General features: G+C 44.9%; 1 protein-coding gene across 1 annotated transcript in view; it reads left to right on the top strand.

The window, feature by feature from the left end:
* LOC146811399 (dynein regulatory complex subunit 11-like) overlaps nt 1-16,566 on the top strand; it is a 293,100-nt gene that overhangs the window by 60,213 nt on the left and 216,321 nt on the right. The gene's annotated exons all lie outside the window — the stretch shown is intronic.

Raw genomic sequence — 16,566 nt, 5'->3', positions numbered from 1 at the left:
TTATAAATGCAAGCGCTTCAGAAATGTTGTCTCTTCAAGCACTGTGTGCCTAAGGCACTAAAGAAGTTATTAAAAAGACTCAGCCAGGGGTTTCCAGTGTCTTGACTACTCTTGAGCAGCCCTCTTCAGTGTCTTCCTTGGACCGAAAAGAAACATCCTGGGACCGGTTTCGGGCTAACAGCCCTCTTCAGTGTCTTCTCTGGACCGGAAACAAGCATCCAGCCCCCACCCTACCCTGACCTAATGCCACCTCACATCACTCAGCTGGAGGGCGGAGGGGGGTCTGCTTCAACAGATCTTTTGAGAATTAAGGGAGATGAAGAGTGCTCAAAATAAGACCCACAGAGAAGTGCAGCTGCAGCTTAGGAAAGTAATGATAACTTGCTCCAACTCAATTGAAGATTAGCGCAGGCAGACAATTATCTCCGACCTGGAAGATTTAAAAAAACAAAACTCAGAGACTTATGTAGCTAAACATTAACGTGAGATTTTAGAGATTCATCTGATGCTTGATGAGATGGAAAATAGATCCCGCTGCGCAAATTTGATTCGCCAATATGTTTGTACAGATAGTCAAGCCAAGATGAAGGAGTTTTCCATTATGCAGGCTCATCGAGTCCCCTCCTCTCAGCTTTCAGATGCCAGATATCTTCAAACATTCCTGGTTAACTTCGGGGATTTTCCCATGAAAGAAAGAATTCTATCGGAGGCTATCAAATCAAAGGGATTCAAGACGCTTGACAAGTTTTGACTCAATATTTTTTCAGATTTATCTGCGGTGGCAGCCCGTCAGTAGTGAGAATTTAAAACCATAATTGAAGTTTTCAATAAACAAGGTATCCAAGCAGTCTTGGTGCAATACTCTAAATTGAAATTTCTCCTTGAAGAACAATTTCACGTACTGGGGCCAGTGGAGCACGCTAATGAACTCCTGCAGCAGCTGCACAGAAAGGAGCGATCAAAGTGAACGGAATGGCTGTGGACTCATGCATGCATTGTATTGATTCATAAGATAGAGTTGCACAAGCAAGAGTTCTTAAAGAACCCTCTGCTGACGTCTGGCTTATTATAGGGTTGCGGTTACCACCGGAGGATAGCTTCTGGGTGCCATACCAAGGCACTCTGCAAAGGAGAGGAAGGGAGGGCAAGTAAGGACAAAGGCAGCCTCAGTTTGAGAGCCTGAGACAGGTGAGGCTCTCCAGGGTATACTGCCCTAAGGGGGAGAAGAGGGAGAGGGTGAGGAGAAGGGCTAGGGGTGTAAGTGTGGAGGTGTAGAGCAATCACAAAAGGATGCATCAGAGCTATTAGCGGATTTTGTCAGGGATAAAAAAGGAAGAATAGGTGATTATGTTCATTGGGCCCGATTCACAGAACTAACTTAAGACAAAATCCTAAACTTACTACTTTTGGTATTCACAGAAGGCATTTAGTAGTAGTTGTAAAGTTAGGATTTTGTCTTAAGTTTCACTTAAGAAAATTTAAGACAGACTTAAGACAGAATTAAGACAGACTTAAGACAGACTTAAGACAGACTTAAGACAAACTTAAGACAGACTTAAGACAAACTTAATACAAACTTAATACAAACTTAAGACAAACTTAAGACACACTTAAGACAGACTTAAGACAGACTTAAGACAGACTTAAGTTTGGATTTTGTCTTAAGTTTGTCTTAAGTCTGTCTTAAGTGAATTATTTCATGCAATTCTAATGGTCTCAATAAAAGACATAAATTCCGGGCATTGCTAGCCTGGTTTAGAGCACTGCAGGCGAGTATTATTCTCTTTCAAGAGACACCTAAAGAACGGATCCTTCCCATTGAAAGTCCCTGCTTAAAAAGCCTCTTCTAATGCTGATATTAGGGGGGTGGCTATTTTAGTCGCTGAAGAACTGCAATGCAAAACCTCAGGTTTATAAAGATCTGGGAGCCTGGTGGAATTGGGAGCAAATGAAGATTTTGAGTAAGCTGATCAACTTGCTGAGCTATTCTGGTCCTATTGAGGATTCGCCTCAGTCTCTTGAAACTTTATGTAATATTGCAAAAGGGGAGTTAGACCCTTGGGTGATAGGGGGCCGATTTCAATATACTCCCCAACACAACTTTAGACTATTCTCTTACCAATAAACTTCAGAACAAACCAAAATCGATTACGCTTCTTTGTTTATTGATGCAAGCTTTTGCCTTAGTGGATCCTTGGCGTAGTGATCACCCAGAGAACAGGCTATATACTTGTCACTCAAAAGGATTTAACTTGTCGTCTCGTATAGAATGTCACATATTCTCCATGGAGACCAATCAGAAATAATAGCCAATCCATTTTCAGATCATTCGATAATTACAGTACATCTTCATTTATCAGATCAGCAGCACAAGAAATCCAGATGGGTTTTTGATAAGTCCTTATTAATTAGTTAATAGCCAGTGGGTTAAACAAATGCAGCAGGCCCTGGAGGCATTTTTAGAGCTAAATGTCGCTACGGCCACCGATTTCTCAGTTTGGGGCATGCTGAAAGCCTTTTCCAATGGAGAAGTGCTAGGATTTTGGGAAGAACAGATTCAGATAGAGAAGAACAAACACCAGCAACTGCAACTAGCTTTAAATCAGGCAACAGTGGCATATATCGCATCTCCTACAAGGGAGACAAGTAAGGCAGCTTAGGCTAGAATATAACCTTCAGGATCACTTCACTTTGAGGGGGATAAAAAAAGAAGGGATGCATACTTATCACCTATGCCTGTGTCTCTCAATGCAGTTCCTAGTTTTCAGACACCCCTGCGGCCCATTTAGACTGCTGTACCTAAATATCTGTTAGTCTCCGGTCAGTAAACAGTGACAAAGTATTTCCAGAGCTACGTTTCAGCTGTCCCTCCTGTCAATCAGAATTTATGGAGGAAAGGTCAGTGGGTCTAAGCAGATAGTGCAGAGTCAGGGCACAAACCCAATAACCCATCAGCCAAAAGAGAACTGCAGAAGCCAAGCCAAAGATAGGGTTTCCTCTGGTTGTTAAAGTGAAACTGTATACCATACACCCTTTCGTCAAAAGACGTAGACCCTTATTTAGAGTTTGGAAAGCACAATACTTTGTTAAAGCATAGCAGATATCCCACTTGTTTCGTTATAAGTGCCATTGGCTATAATGCACTTGTATTATGGAGCATGAGATACCTGCCAGATTTGTGACCAAAGTATCCTGTCCGCCAAATTTCCCAGGTCTCTATTCAACAGGGTGTGTGATATACCGGGGCTGAGCTCAGTTGTGATAATCTGAGTAAGAGGAGGTTTCAGACATTGTTCAGGTAACCACTAGAGACTCCAGATAGGTTCAGCACAGGTCAAAGTGTAAATGGGTCTGAGGAAATAGAATGTCGGTTTGCGGTTGGCATCCAAATATGCCAACATTTTTTAGTTTTAAGCTTCTAGATGGCATGGCATGTTATGGTCACAATTTTCCAATGGCAGGGCTCCCACATCTCCATGGTCAAACAAACTAGATGTCACCCATTTTGAACAAGAGGCACTCTTGTTTGTGGTGACATTATCACTACACCTTCAAGCTGTGATACCTGAGGAACTCTAACATATGGGATGATGGTTACAACAGTTACAAGATCAGCACCACTGCTCTGGTCTTAATTGTGCTCATCCCTAAAGATCCTCTGGGCTCAGGAATGGGCGATACAGGCTCCCACAAAATCAAGCCTTTCTGCTTGTCTTTCTCATTCAGCTGCTGCTGACCTTTGTCTAGCCCACCAGGCCTAGGCAGTTTCTTCTCGCTACTGGTGTTTGAGGCAGGAACAACAGCAAGGTGTAACATAGCAACCATCTGAAGTCAAGATGATGAACAGATACCGGTTCAACGGGACTAGAATGTACCTTCAGCTGAGACTTTGGGGTGGAAGTCAGAACTCAAATACAGCCTTAGGATTTCATACCCCCAGCCAACCAGAACAAAGGCTGTCTTTTTGGGCATCAAAATCATAGAAAGGAATACTGCCATACCTTACAACATCAGCGCGTAGAATATATACATTTATCACTGGGCCACATGCCTACACTTATAACTGCAAAGTGTACTTATCGGTGCCCAAAGAGGAAATGCAAACACATAGATTTGGATGCAATGCCTGCATTTGTTTACTGCTATGAGTATGTGCAATGATCATGGAGAAGACTATAAGCACAAAACATTTTAAAAAGTGGGAATGCCTCCACACATGAGATGCCACACCTGCACAGATTTGCCCATTACTGACTGTGGAATTAGAGAGGGATATAACATTTCAGGAGATTGAAGTGGCTAGCGGGTCATTACCTTCAGGAAAGGCAGCTGGGGAGGATGTCTTATCCCGCCCATAACTGCCTCAACTGAAATAAAGAGTACTGGTTAAGCTCCCAGAATGCCAGCCAGTTTGGACTGGGCTGATTCTGGTCCACCTCAATCACTGCTATCATCTGCACCTCTTACACCAGTATCTAGGGTGATCCCTACCAGCTGGAGTCTGCTTGATTTCACTCATAAGCCTCCTTAGGGCGCTCCCATGATGTTAATATGTTCCCTGCCCCCACAACACCTTTCCTCCCTTTAGTACCCAACGGTATGAAACTACATGGTCTGGACTCTTTCTCCATCACTATCCCCACCCCAAATCCTTCAGCTACGGCAGCAAACAACTTCAAACACAGGCTGGTTAAACAACACCCTGAAACACTCATTGCTGATATATATTTATATATATTACAATACCTCCAAACCTCAAGAGAGAACGGATTTAATCTTCTACACCACCTGACCTGCAAAATGGAATACAATACCGATGAGCTACCTTCATATGTCTAAAACTGCTAACATCCCGTATGGCCGCAAACGGACAATCACTAACTCTTCTATGTTCAAAGGCAGCGCCACTGCAACCATCTACAGAAAATGAATAGTAGTGTTTCAAGCCGATGACACCAACCTACATTCGTTTGAATCCTTCTTCCCTATTCTCTGGAACGCCATCACCCATTTTCACAACTCACCTTCCCCTAATGAGCCTCTCCCATAGGTTACAACACAAACAAACTCACAAGTCACACTAACAACTCTAACTGTACCCTCTCCTCCACCACAGTCTCTGCCCTCGCCTCTCCCCTCACTGACCCCGGTACCTCTAATTCACTGTGCCACACCACAACCCCTCGCTCGTTCACTATGGACGTGTTAGCTAGACCAGCCCAGATAACATCCCTAATTTGACTCCCCAACCCTCCGACGACCCTCCCTCCCTTCCTCCGTCCATCCCATCCCCCAATCCTCTTCCCCACAGGCCGTTCGGGATGGCAACCTATTAATACATGCACCTGACTCACACAAGCTGCCTTCAGCGCTAACTAATCTGCTGACGGAAACAATAAAATGGTGTCCACACCAATCGTCTACTATACCCATCATTAACAATAAAGAAGCAAATGACATCACACACACTTACTGACAAACACACTCTCTCTCTGGACTGCCTTGGAGTGGCCAGTTTGAAGCTAAACATCCCCACCAAACCCTCCATTGAATATTGTTCAGTGACTAACTCTTATGGAAAGTCAACTAGAGAACGTAATACAGGGTATAAGCAAAATCCTAATGAACCTCAAAACGTATCTGGAGCATGCCTTACACCCACACCTCCCCCCCCACTTACACCAACCATCAACACCTAAAACGATCCAAGATAGAGCCGCACAGTAACACCTTTTAATAACCAAGTTCAGATGTCGAAGATAACCAGCACCAGAATGTCTTTGAGTAAGGCGACTGATCTTGCCAAATCAACTGACCCGTCATCAAGCAGAGACAACCTCACCTCCAAGATCCAGGTTGTCACTGGATTTGGGAGAGACCACATCCGACCGGGAACGACAAGGCCACCAGCTCACCACATCAATATATCAATGGCACCTCTCCCTCAGAAACACAATAGCAACGGAAAGGCCAACTGCATGCTTATAAACTGCAGATCTGCAACCAAACAAGCAACAGAACTGGCGAAACCAGCCTGAACCACGACATTGATATCACGTTTATCACAGAAACATGGCTTAATGAATCCTCCTACCCAATCATTGACATGCTAGTCCCCCCCCGGGTTTTCAATCATCAAAAAAGAGAGAAAGAACCACTGCGGTGGTGGCCTTGCAATCATCCACAAGAACAGTATTACCATAGCTGAAGCAGACACCTCCATCTACAACACATTTCAATATCTAACCTCCAGCAAAAACATTCAACTGTCACCTCCTCTACCACCCACCAGGCAACGCACTCACCTTTGGTGAACACCTATCTGACCTGATAACACACTGCTCACTCTCCAACTCCAATAACATAATCCTAGGTGACCTCAACCTTCATTGGAACGATGAGAACAATATTCGAATCCAATCCTTAAACAAACGTTTACGCAGTAATAACTTTATCCAGCACTGTAAAGGTCAAAGTCATAACAGAGGCTCAATTCTTGATGCCATTATAGCTCATGAAGAAGCAGTCACTATTGATAACATCCTTCCTGTTGACTCACCACATCATTCTATTTCACATTAAACAAGCAAAACCTCATCTAACCCATACACCGGAATCCCTTCATTGGGCAAGAAACATAAGACAGATTCCCCTAACTTGAAGAAAGAATGGTGTCACTACTTCCCCCCGCTTCAGATAACCTCTCTACAACCTAACTTACAACACACTACAATGCAACAATGACAGCCATCCTAGAACAAGTAGCCCCTCTGAAACAAAAATGGGTCAGAAACACCCCCTTGAGATCCTGGTTCAATGAAGACCTCAACTCAGAAAGAAGACAACTCAGAGCTTCTGAAAGGCTTTGGCGAACAAATCCATCCATAACCCACCTTGATCAGCTTTAAAAGGAATGCAGGAAATATAAAAAACACAAGAAGAAAGAAAAAGCCGCCTTCTTCCACAATGCATTAGACAATACCAAAAACCGCTCAAAGAGCTTTTCAGAATAATTAAAGAACAAACCTCCAAGCCAGCCATAAAAACCCCTCAGGTCTCCAAAGAACCTTGTGACAATTTTGCTAATTTCTTTGATGATAAAATCATCAAGATTGAGCTGTCCTTCGAAGGTCACACCCAGTCATCCAATGGAATCCCACCTTCCAGTAATGAAAGAAACAACATCCCCACACACTTCTCGGACACACAAGCAAGGGTCTCTCGACTGAATATGCACATATCAGTCTCTCTACCGGACATCACCGAATGTAACCAACTGAAATGATTAATATGTCCAAGCCCTCCTTCCACGTAGCGCACCCCCATCCAGCCCTCCTGTCAAAAAAGCGTAATCACGCTAACCCCTCTCTGGACCAAGAATATAAACAGATCCCTGAGGACCGTAGTATGCCAGATTGCCTCAAACTTGGTTAAGTCACGCCACTACTAAAAAAACATAAGCATAGACCCAAATGACCTTAATAACTTCAGGCCTGTTTCCAACCTCCCTTTCCTAGCTAAAATCCTCGAAAGATGTGTGCTCCTTCAGCTTCAGCAGCGACCTTCCTGGACAATTGGGCTTCAGAAAAGGATGCAGCAGGGAGACAGCTATCCTGAATGTTATAGATGATGTATACAAATCACTCGATGTAGAGTGATGCTGCCTACTCTTACTCATATCGGCGGCTCTTGACACGGTCGGCAACAAGCTTCTACTGAACACCCTTTAAAAAAGAATCTGAGGAGACGGAGTGGTCATACAATGGTTCACACCCTTTCTACAAAACCGCTCGCAACAAATACAAATAAAGAATTCAACTTCTGACATATTTTCAATAACCCGGGGTGTCCCACAAGGCTCAGTTCTTTCTCTATCACTGTTCAACATCTACATGGAGCCCCTCTCCATCACACTCAAAAAAGCAAACATCCCCTTCCACATCTACGCTGACGACACTCAGCTCCACCTGGAAACAGCTTCAGTGGATGACATACACTGGCTAAATGCCATCCCCTGAGAAGTCTAACACCTGCAATCTCACAACCACCTAAAACTCACCCAAGATAAGACCGAAATCCTTCCATATCTAACAATGAACAGATCCCCAGATAAAAGAATGGCTAAAATCCATTGCTGCTATAAACTGCAATCTAACCCTTGTTGACTCCGCCAAATCCCTGGGAATCACTCTGGACCCACGATTGAACATGAGCAAACATATAAAGAACACGGCGAAGACACCTTCTACAACATAAAACTCCTCAACAAAATCAAACCCTTCCTCCCTCCAAATGATCTTAAATCTGCCACACAGTCTCTGGCTCTGTCCAGATTGGACTACGGGAATGCCACCCTCACAGGCACAACAAAATCCCACTTAGCCCCACTAAGAATCACTCTAAATGCAGCTGCTAAGATGGTCACCAGAGTAAAAAAATACGACCACATCACACCCTCTCTGAAAGAATTAAAATGCCTCCTGATTGAAGCTCGTTCCAACTTCAGAACTGCATGTCTCACCCACAAAGTCCTTGACACTGGCAAACCATCTTACCTTGCGTCCAAACTCAAAAAGGCAGGTCAGACAAAAAACCTAAGGAGCACCAACAACCTGCTTCTCATTCCGCCCAAAAATCGCAAAGAAATGTCCCTAAAATCTGGAACTCCATCCCAGTATATATCAGGTCTAACCCTTCCTTCATAAACTTCAAAAGACAGCTAAACGATTTCCTCTTCAATCTGCACCTTAACCAGCTGGATAATAACCGCCCAGCGCAATAGGGTGTCTTTGCAACAGGCATCTCATCCAGATGGTTAAGAATCGCCCAGCGCAAGATGGTTTCTACATCTCATTACTTTTGTTCCTCCTTGTGTGTCTCCTTCTAGGCCTTCACCTGATTTGACTTGCGACACTGCTGTTTGCTGAACTAATTGTTGTCTGTTATCATCTTGATAATGTTGTGAAGCGCTCAAATACCTTTGGGTTTGGACAGTGCAATATAAAACTAAGTAAATAAATTGAGGCTGAGAGGTTTGGGACGTCTCTGGCTACAAGCTTAACTTGTCCAAAACACAAATCGTACCGAATTTCCAACCAGAATCTCCAGTTCCAGGGCCAATCACTGCTGCCACCTGCCTTTTGGTCAAGCTTTGTGCCAACACTGATTGTATTGTTTTGGTAAATTATGAACCCCTTCTTAAAGTCTGTTATCGAGAAGATGTGGTCTTGGAACCGCCTTCCAATCAGTACCATTGGACGATGTAATATTGTCAAAATGAACATTTTACTCATATTGCTTTATCTTTTTCAGACAATCCCCTTAAAGATGCCGAATGTCTTTTTTAGGAGTCTTGAGGGGTGATAGGCAGCTTCATCTGGGGGTTTCAGAGGGCCAGAAGGGCTGTTCATGTTTTAAATCTCCCACTCAGCCAAGGCGGTCTGTCTCTTCTGGATTTTAAGTTGTACTTCTGGGCGGTTTTGCCTCTCACATCAAGAGCATTCTCACTCACCATAATCCTGATTGTTTTGCTAAAGGGTATTAAATGCCACTGGGGCCAGATTTCAGTAGATGTACTGATCCAAACTATTTATGTCAGGTTGCAGAACTCCTCAGGATCCGGGCGATGCTATAGAGGTCCACCTCCAGATCTCCCCGGACTCCAACCAAAGGTTACAGAGCCCAGAGGGGATCAGGCGAGGGAAAGGATGGGGGAAAGGGTCAGCAGGGACAAGATTCTGAAAAGACAAAACATAACAAATATATTGACACTTGACAACAGTCTACTCTCTTTCGGTCTCACTAGTACAGGAGATTTCTAGAGTTATTGAGGGCGTGGACCTCACTTCCTGTGATAACACCCACAATCATACCCCACAATGGACTCCTTGCAATGTATCAGATGGAGCCCTCCTACTATTCAAGCATGGATCTTGCATCAGACCACCGCAGTGAGTGAGTATCTCCTCACCTTAGTGCAAATGGCAAACGACCACTAACTGTTGGCTTCCACGGTGAGAGCACCGCCGCCGGGAGACCCTACGATGTAGCGCTCCTTCACCTGGTGAGTATCAACACGCTAGGTTCTGGTGGTCTTCCCTAGCCATTGAACTCAAACCAGCCCAATGTCTCGCTCTCTTATGTATGTTTGTAGCGCCCTTCCAGCGCGGAATGTACTAGTCAGCTTCACTGAGCTGTGTGTCTGCTAATCGCTCTCTCCGAGCGTAGTCTGATAAGGTGAGTTCCTTTGAACTACGACCCTCGTGATCGCGCTCATCCAGCGCGGTTACAACGGTTAGCTCAGCCGAGCTGAAAACATATGTAGCGCTTCACGCAGCGCGGTTCTGTTGAGTTCAGCCCCTACGGGCTGAGAAGGAAAGCTCGCTCCTCCGAGCGCGGTCACAAATCAGAAAGGCTCCTCCGAGCTGGAAATATAAGTAGCGCTTCTCTCAGCGCGGTTCTGTAGTGTTCAGCTCCTACGGGCTGAAAATGAAAGCTCGCTCCTCCGAGCGCGGTCACAACTTAGATAAGCTCCTCTGAGCTGGAAATAATCACGCACTCTATACAGCGTGATTCGAAAAGGCTCAACCGCCTCTGCTAGTGTCACAAAGGGACGGCTGTTCTCGAGGTCTGCGAGGCGCGGGCCGTTGAGCTCATCCGAGCACCGATACCTCTCACCTGCTTCCTCTTCGGCAGCCGCTACTCCTCCACCGAAGCTCCCCGCAAGGGCACCTTGCTCCGAGGGACGGGGAAAGAGGAGTCCTGTGGTTCGTCTTCCTCTGTGCTGTAATCACTCTTTCCGCCGGGTCGCTAAGCTCCGAACGGCGGTAAGAGGATTCTGGGTTTCAAAATATCGCACGCCTTCTGCCGTGCGTGACGTCTTTTTATGGACGCCCACTTCTTGGTTCCGGGGTTGCTGGGACTTGTAGTGTTTATACGCTAGGTAGGCGCATTGGATCCCGAATCCTCACAATTTAAAGCAGGTACAGTTTAAAATCATTCTGGACGCTTTTCGTTGTAGGGGAACCCTGTCCTTCCATCTATTTCCCACAATTCGGTGTTCAAAAGTTGGTTTAATCAGGGCATTAAGTATGTGGGTCAGATTGTTGACCCTGAGGGGTTTTGTGCTTTTTCTACTCTACATACACTGTATGACCTTCTCCACAGTTTTTTTTTAAAATATTTACAAATTCAATACTTTTTTCTATACAATCTGAGATATAAGGCTGGGGTTAAGGATGCAGATATCCTGACTTACTTTTTCACCTTAATTGGCATGCCATCAGTTAAAATCTTATATAGAATTTTGTCCATAGCTAGGGTGGTTGGTAGATCTACCCTTGATGCTAAATAGGGTACCAAGCTTGGCCAGGATATTTCAGGCAATGAAATTTCGGCTGCTTTTGATATTATCAACCTCTCTGTTCTGTTAGCCTCAAACTACAGCAATTTTATACAGTCTGTATGTTAAATTATGCCCCATACAGAATATTCAAATAGTCTAAGAATTGTCCGACCATGAAACCTATTGTTCTAAATGTAGACAACCTACGACTGATATTATATATGTGTTTGCGGAATGCCCAGCACTCAAAACCTTTAGGTCTTATGTAGCGCAATAAGTATCCTTTCATCTGGATTACCATATTGAGTGGTTGGTGGACGATATTATGTTGGCCAACATGATATGATAGCCTATTTATATTGCGTGCAGCTACTCAAGGAGGTTCCCGGCGCAGGATTAGCAGAAAGTCGCAGTGAAGCGTTAGGCATGCACAAAGAAACAGGTCTTCATTTTCTTTTTAAATAGCAATGGATTACTCATGGACCGTAGCTCCAACGGCAACAGATTCCATACTGATGAGCCCAGAAAAGCTAGCGATCTACCGCCTGTTCTCTGAAGGTGAATCCTTGGGATGCTGGCCAGAAATTCATTTGTGGAAGCTGAATCTGGTTCTAAGGTAAGTAGGTCCTGCATGATACAAAGCATCATGTACCACTACCATGGCCTTCAATGTAACTCTGTCTTTGATGGACAGCCAATGAAGTCCCCGCAGGTATGACCTGATATGAGTATGCCTCGGAAAATGTAACAAAAGTCGATCCGCCGCATTCTGGATCACCTGAAGTTTATCCTTTAGGTGCTCCGGAAGGCCCAAATGTGAGTGTTGACGTAGTCAATTCTAGATGTAATCTGCGCCTGAATGACTGTTTTCTTTGCAGAAAATGATAGAAGGGGTAGAAATTTCTTAAGGGATCTCATAATCCCCAAAAAGATGCCCACCAGCCTTTTTACTTGAGGGCTGAAGGACAGTCTATTATCAAATTAAAGCCCCATATTTTTTACCGAATCTTTTTGGGGGCCTGGTGTGGCGTCATCATCTGGTCAGAAAGTTTGCCAGAATATGGTGGGAACGTCCCAAAGAAGAGAATTTCAGTTTTTTCCTCATGGCATTTGAGTTGCTCCTTTGCTAATGAGTGAAAAACTGCAGTTAGGCAGGTTTTGATGTGTGTGCCCTTCAGCTCAATTACCTTGTTCCAAGAGAAGAGCAATTGTGTGTCGTCTACATAGGAGGTCACTTTTGATCCCAGTTATTTGGTTAACTGGGCCACAGTAGTGAGATACAGATTGAAAAGTGTGAGGCTCAAAGCCGAACCCTGGGGGACACCAGTATCTACTCCACGGAGGATGGCTGAGCATGGAGGGATCCAGACTTGCTTGCTTCTGTTTTCTAAAAATGATGTTTGATAGTCCAATGCCTGTCCGGTCACTCCGATGTCCTGGAGTCGGTCTAGAAGCAGCGCATGGGGGACCATGTCAAAAGCTGCAGACATGTCCAAGATGATCAGTACAGCTACTCCCCCCACATCCAGGGTGCCTCTAATATATTCTGTTACCTCGACTAGAGCTGTTTCTGTAATATACCAGGCTCTAAAGCCTGATTGACTTGGGTAAAGTAACTTATTTACTACCAAGAAGTTTGAAAACTGTATGTTCACTTGCTTCTCTAAGATTGGTAATAAGGAGATAGTCCTGTAATTGGCCAGGATAGCAGGGTCTGCTGTTGGCTTTTTTATGAGTGAAATAATTATTGCTTGCTTCCATGCACTAGGGACTGTAGCTGTCCTTATTGATGTATTTAGAATCGAGTTTGCCACCAGATTGATGGTGTCCGCCCCCATAACCAGCAATGTCGGGGGACATGGATCTTTTAGGGGCACCTGATTTGACAGCTTTTAGAGCCCTCCGGGAGCTGTCCAAAGAGCTAGTTTCAAAAGGAACTCAGCTTTATACTAGCATTTGTATTCTCCCTACTGTCGTATTATACTGTAGTCCGCATCTGGTGTCCTGCCAACTGATAGGCTAGCTTGAATACTTAGTATATTAGTAGCAAAAAAGCTTGCAAGCTTTTCACACCATTCGACCAAAGCCACCTGAGAATAGGCGCAAACCTTTGGGGTCCCCAAACTCTTAACTATAGAGAAGATCTCTTTGAACTGTTTCCTGCCTTTTCGATGCACTCCTCAAAATAAGCTTGTTTAGCTACAGCTGCATAGTACAAACCTTATATTGGTCTTAGATTAAGCTCGGTGGTATCAGTTGCAATCACTGTTGCTCGGTTGTGTATTGCCAGAGTATGGGTTCATCCTATTCCCCCATGGTTTCTGAATGGTGGTCACTGTTTTCACAGATTTATGAACTTGAGTCCAATATCCTTAAGGCCAAAGGCCCCAAAGCTCGCACGCGTCTGAATAACATTTGGTTCAATGTTTTTTTGTGCCCAGAATTTTTGTATTTTCTATGTGTATTTGTATTGCTGCATTTAATACTTATTTTCTGTATTTTGGCCATTACTATTCACAAATATTTGTCTAATGCGTGTGCTTACCTTGTTTTTTTGTGTGTTCCTATTGGCTGATCACAAGCAAATAAAAAAAAAATATATTAAAAAAAGAATGCGCACAAAAATCACAACATTCAACACCTTCACACACGACAACATTAGAGTAGGTGTTGTGGTAGAGTGCTCCATTTAAGGAGCCGCTCTCCATTTCAAGTTTGGGAACTACCAAGTGTTCCCAACGTCTTTGCATAATTTATGTGGCATTCTATGCCCGAAATGTCTTTTTCTGGAATTAAAGATTGTGGTCCTTGTGTCCAGACAAAGCTGTGCTTTTCTAACATGCTCTTATAAGAGTAAAACACGTGTCAGGAGTTGCTTCTATTCTTTCTAGGATGGACTGGTGGTCTTTTTTTATCAATCCAAAGCTGTAATACTACGCCTGAAATGGTTGAAGGATTTTGTCAGATATCAGCTCGGCATGGATAGCACTAACTGATCACTTTCACCCTTATGCATCAAGCCAAAATCCAGTCGGTAAAATACCGATTCGGTAATAGCTCCCGGTATTGTGTTAAAAATACCCAATCCCAATGCATCAACCCAAAACCCGAGCAAATAACGAATCGCTAAATAAATAACCTCGAACATACCGAATCGCTAATACCAAAAATGCTAATTTACCGAATCGCTAAATACCGAATCCGCAATTACCGAAATCACTATTAGCTCCCGGAAATTGCCAATAGCAAATAACGAATCGCACCCCAATGCAAGAAAACTCGCTAATACCGAAAATCCCAAAAATCGCTATTTTGCCAGAGCTAAATAAGGGGAATCAAAACCTGGAGGTAAAGTCACACAAAAAAAAAAAAAAAAAAAAAAATATTCCTACATGTGCAAATGATTGAGGCAATCACTAAACCCTTAAATTTGGCCCAGGAGACCCTGTTGGCTCCCCCAAAATGGCTGCCCTCTACGTGCTTGCAAGGAGGATGCGGATCAATGCAGCAGGACAGCGCAGGAGAAGGGTACAGGAGAGAGTGTTCAGACTGCGCATAACCCTGCTCGGCCAGAATGAGGACGAGGTGTACCAGAAATATCGCCTCAATCGCGCTATGATCATGCGCCTGATTGCAGACCTGGAACCATTACTGCAGCACCAGACCCACCGGACAAATGCTATCCCTGCGCACGTTCAGGTACTATGCAGCCTGCACCTACTGGCCTCTGGGAGTTTCCAGGGGGTAATTGCGGTTGCTGGAGGTGTTTCGCAAAGCGCACTGTCACGCTTCTTCCAAAAATTCCTAGATGCCATGCTGACAATGCTCCACAGACACATCAGCTTCCCCACAACCCCACAGCAGTTGGACCGCACTAAACAGGCATTCTACCAGGTGGCACAATTTCCACATGTGATTGGATGCATCGACTGCACGCATATCCCCATATGCCCTCCGTCAGCAAATGAGTACCTTTTCAGGAACCGCAAGTCATACCACTCGATCAACGTGCAGGTTGTGTGCGATGCCAACAACATCATAACGGACCTAGTGGCACAATTCCCAGGGAGCACACACGACTCATACATCTTCCGTAACAGTGGAATGCACAGGCGACTACTCAATGGCGAATTTGGAGAGGGACTCCTGTTAGGTAAGTAGAACTACGCTTCCCCACACCAACACCACACATGTATGTACATCACCAATGCTAAGTCTATGCTTCTATCTTCTAGGTGACAGTGCTTACGCCCTGCGGGAATACATACTAACCCCATACCTAAATCCAGCAACCCCGCAGGAACATCGCTACAACGCTGCACACATCAGCACGAGGAATGTGATAGAGCGGACTTTTGGGATTCTCAAGAGCCGCTTCCGTATCCTCCACAAGACTGGCGGCGCAATGCTATACCAACCAGACACATGCTGTCGAATAATTGCTGTATGTGCAATGCTGCACAACATTGCCACCAGAAGGGGGATACCCATGGAGGTGGACAGGGATGACGACCCCCAGGCTGACCAACCACCCGCCCAACGACGACCGGCACACATCCCAAACACAGCAGAGGGCCATAGGAGGCGGACAGACATAACGCAAAATCATTTTTGACCCTGGGTAAAATGAGACATTACAAGTTGATGTTGGGTGCAACTGTTTAATGCACAGTAGCACTGAGGATTGTGCAACAGAACTAGCATTGTGAATCATGCTCCGATTGCATAAATGTAAATAAAAGGTTCCTTAAAGTCAGGCCTGTGCAAACAGAATAATTGGATGGCCATGGTTGCTCCACCATGGACCTGCAGCATGTACAAATTTCTAGTGCCGCTTGCCACGTACACCAAGCCTCCGCTCAGGTGCATCCATACCCTCACCACGGCCTGTCCCCGTGGAGGCACGCGAACTTCGGCGCCTGGTGCTGGCCTCTGCCAGTGACACGCTGCTGACACTGGAGGCAGCCTCACTGGTGTCATCCCCTCCCAATGCTGCAGCACTGCATGTGCTGCTCTGAAGTTGTTCCACAGCAGTGGTGATGTGTCTCAGTGACTTGGCAACATCACCGCAGAAGTGCCCAAGGTCCACCTGCAGGGAGACTGTGCGGCGTGCCAACACAGCGGTGCAGTTGCTGTGCCGTTGTATGGCCTTGGTAGCGGCGGCAGAACGCAACATTAGCTGCCGGTTACTCCTCCTCTGGGACTCATGGCCCTCCCTGATG

This window comes from Triturus cristatus, chromosome 7, assembly GCF_964204655.1.
Source record: "Triturus cristatus chromosome 7, aTriCri1.1, whole genome shotgun sequence".
Classification (NCBI taxonomy): domain Eukaryota; kingdom Metazoa; phylum Chordata; class Amphibia; order Caudata; family Salamandridae; genus Triturus; species Triturus cristatus.
The sequence above is the reverse complement of the archived record's forward strand: the minus strand, read 5'-3'. Positions and strand labels throughout refer to the sequence as shown.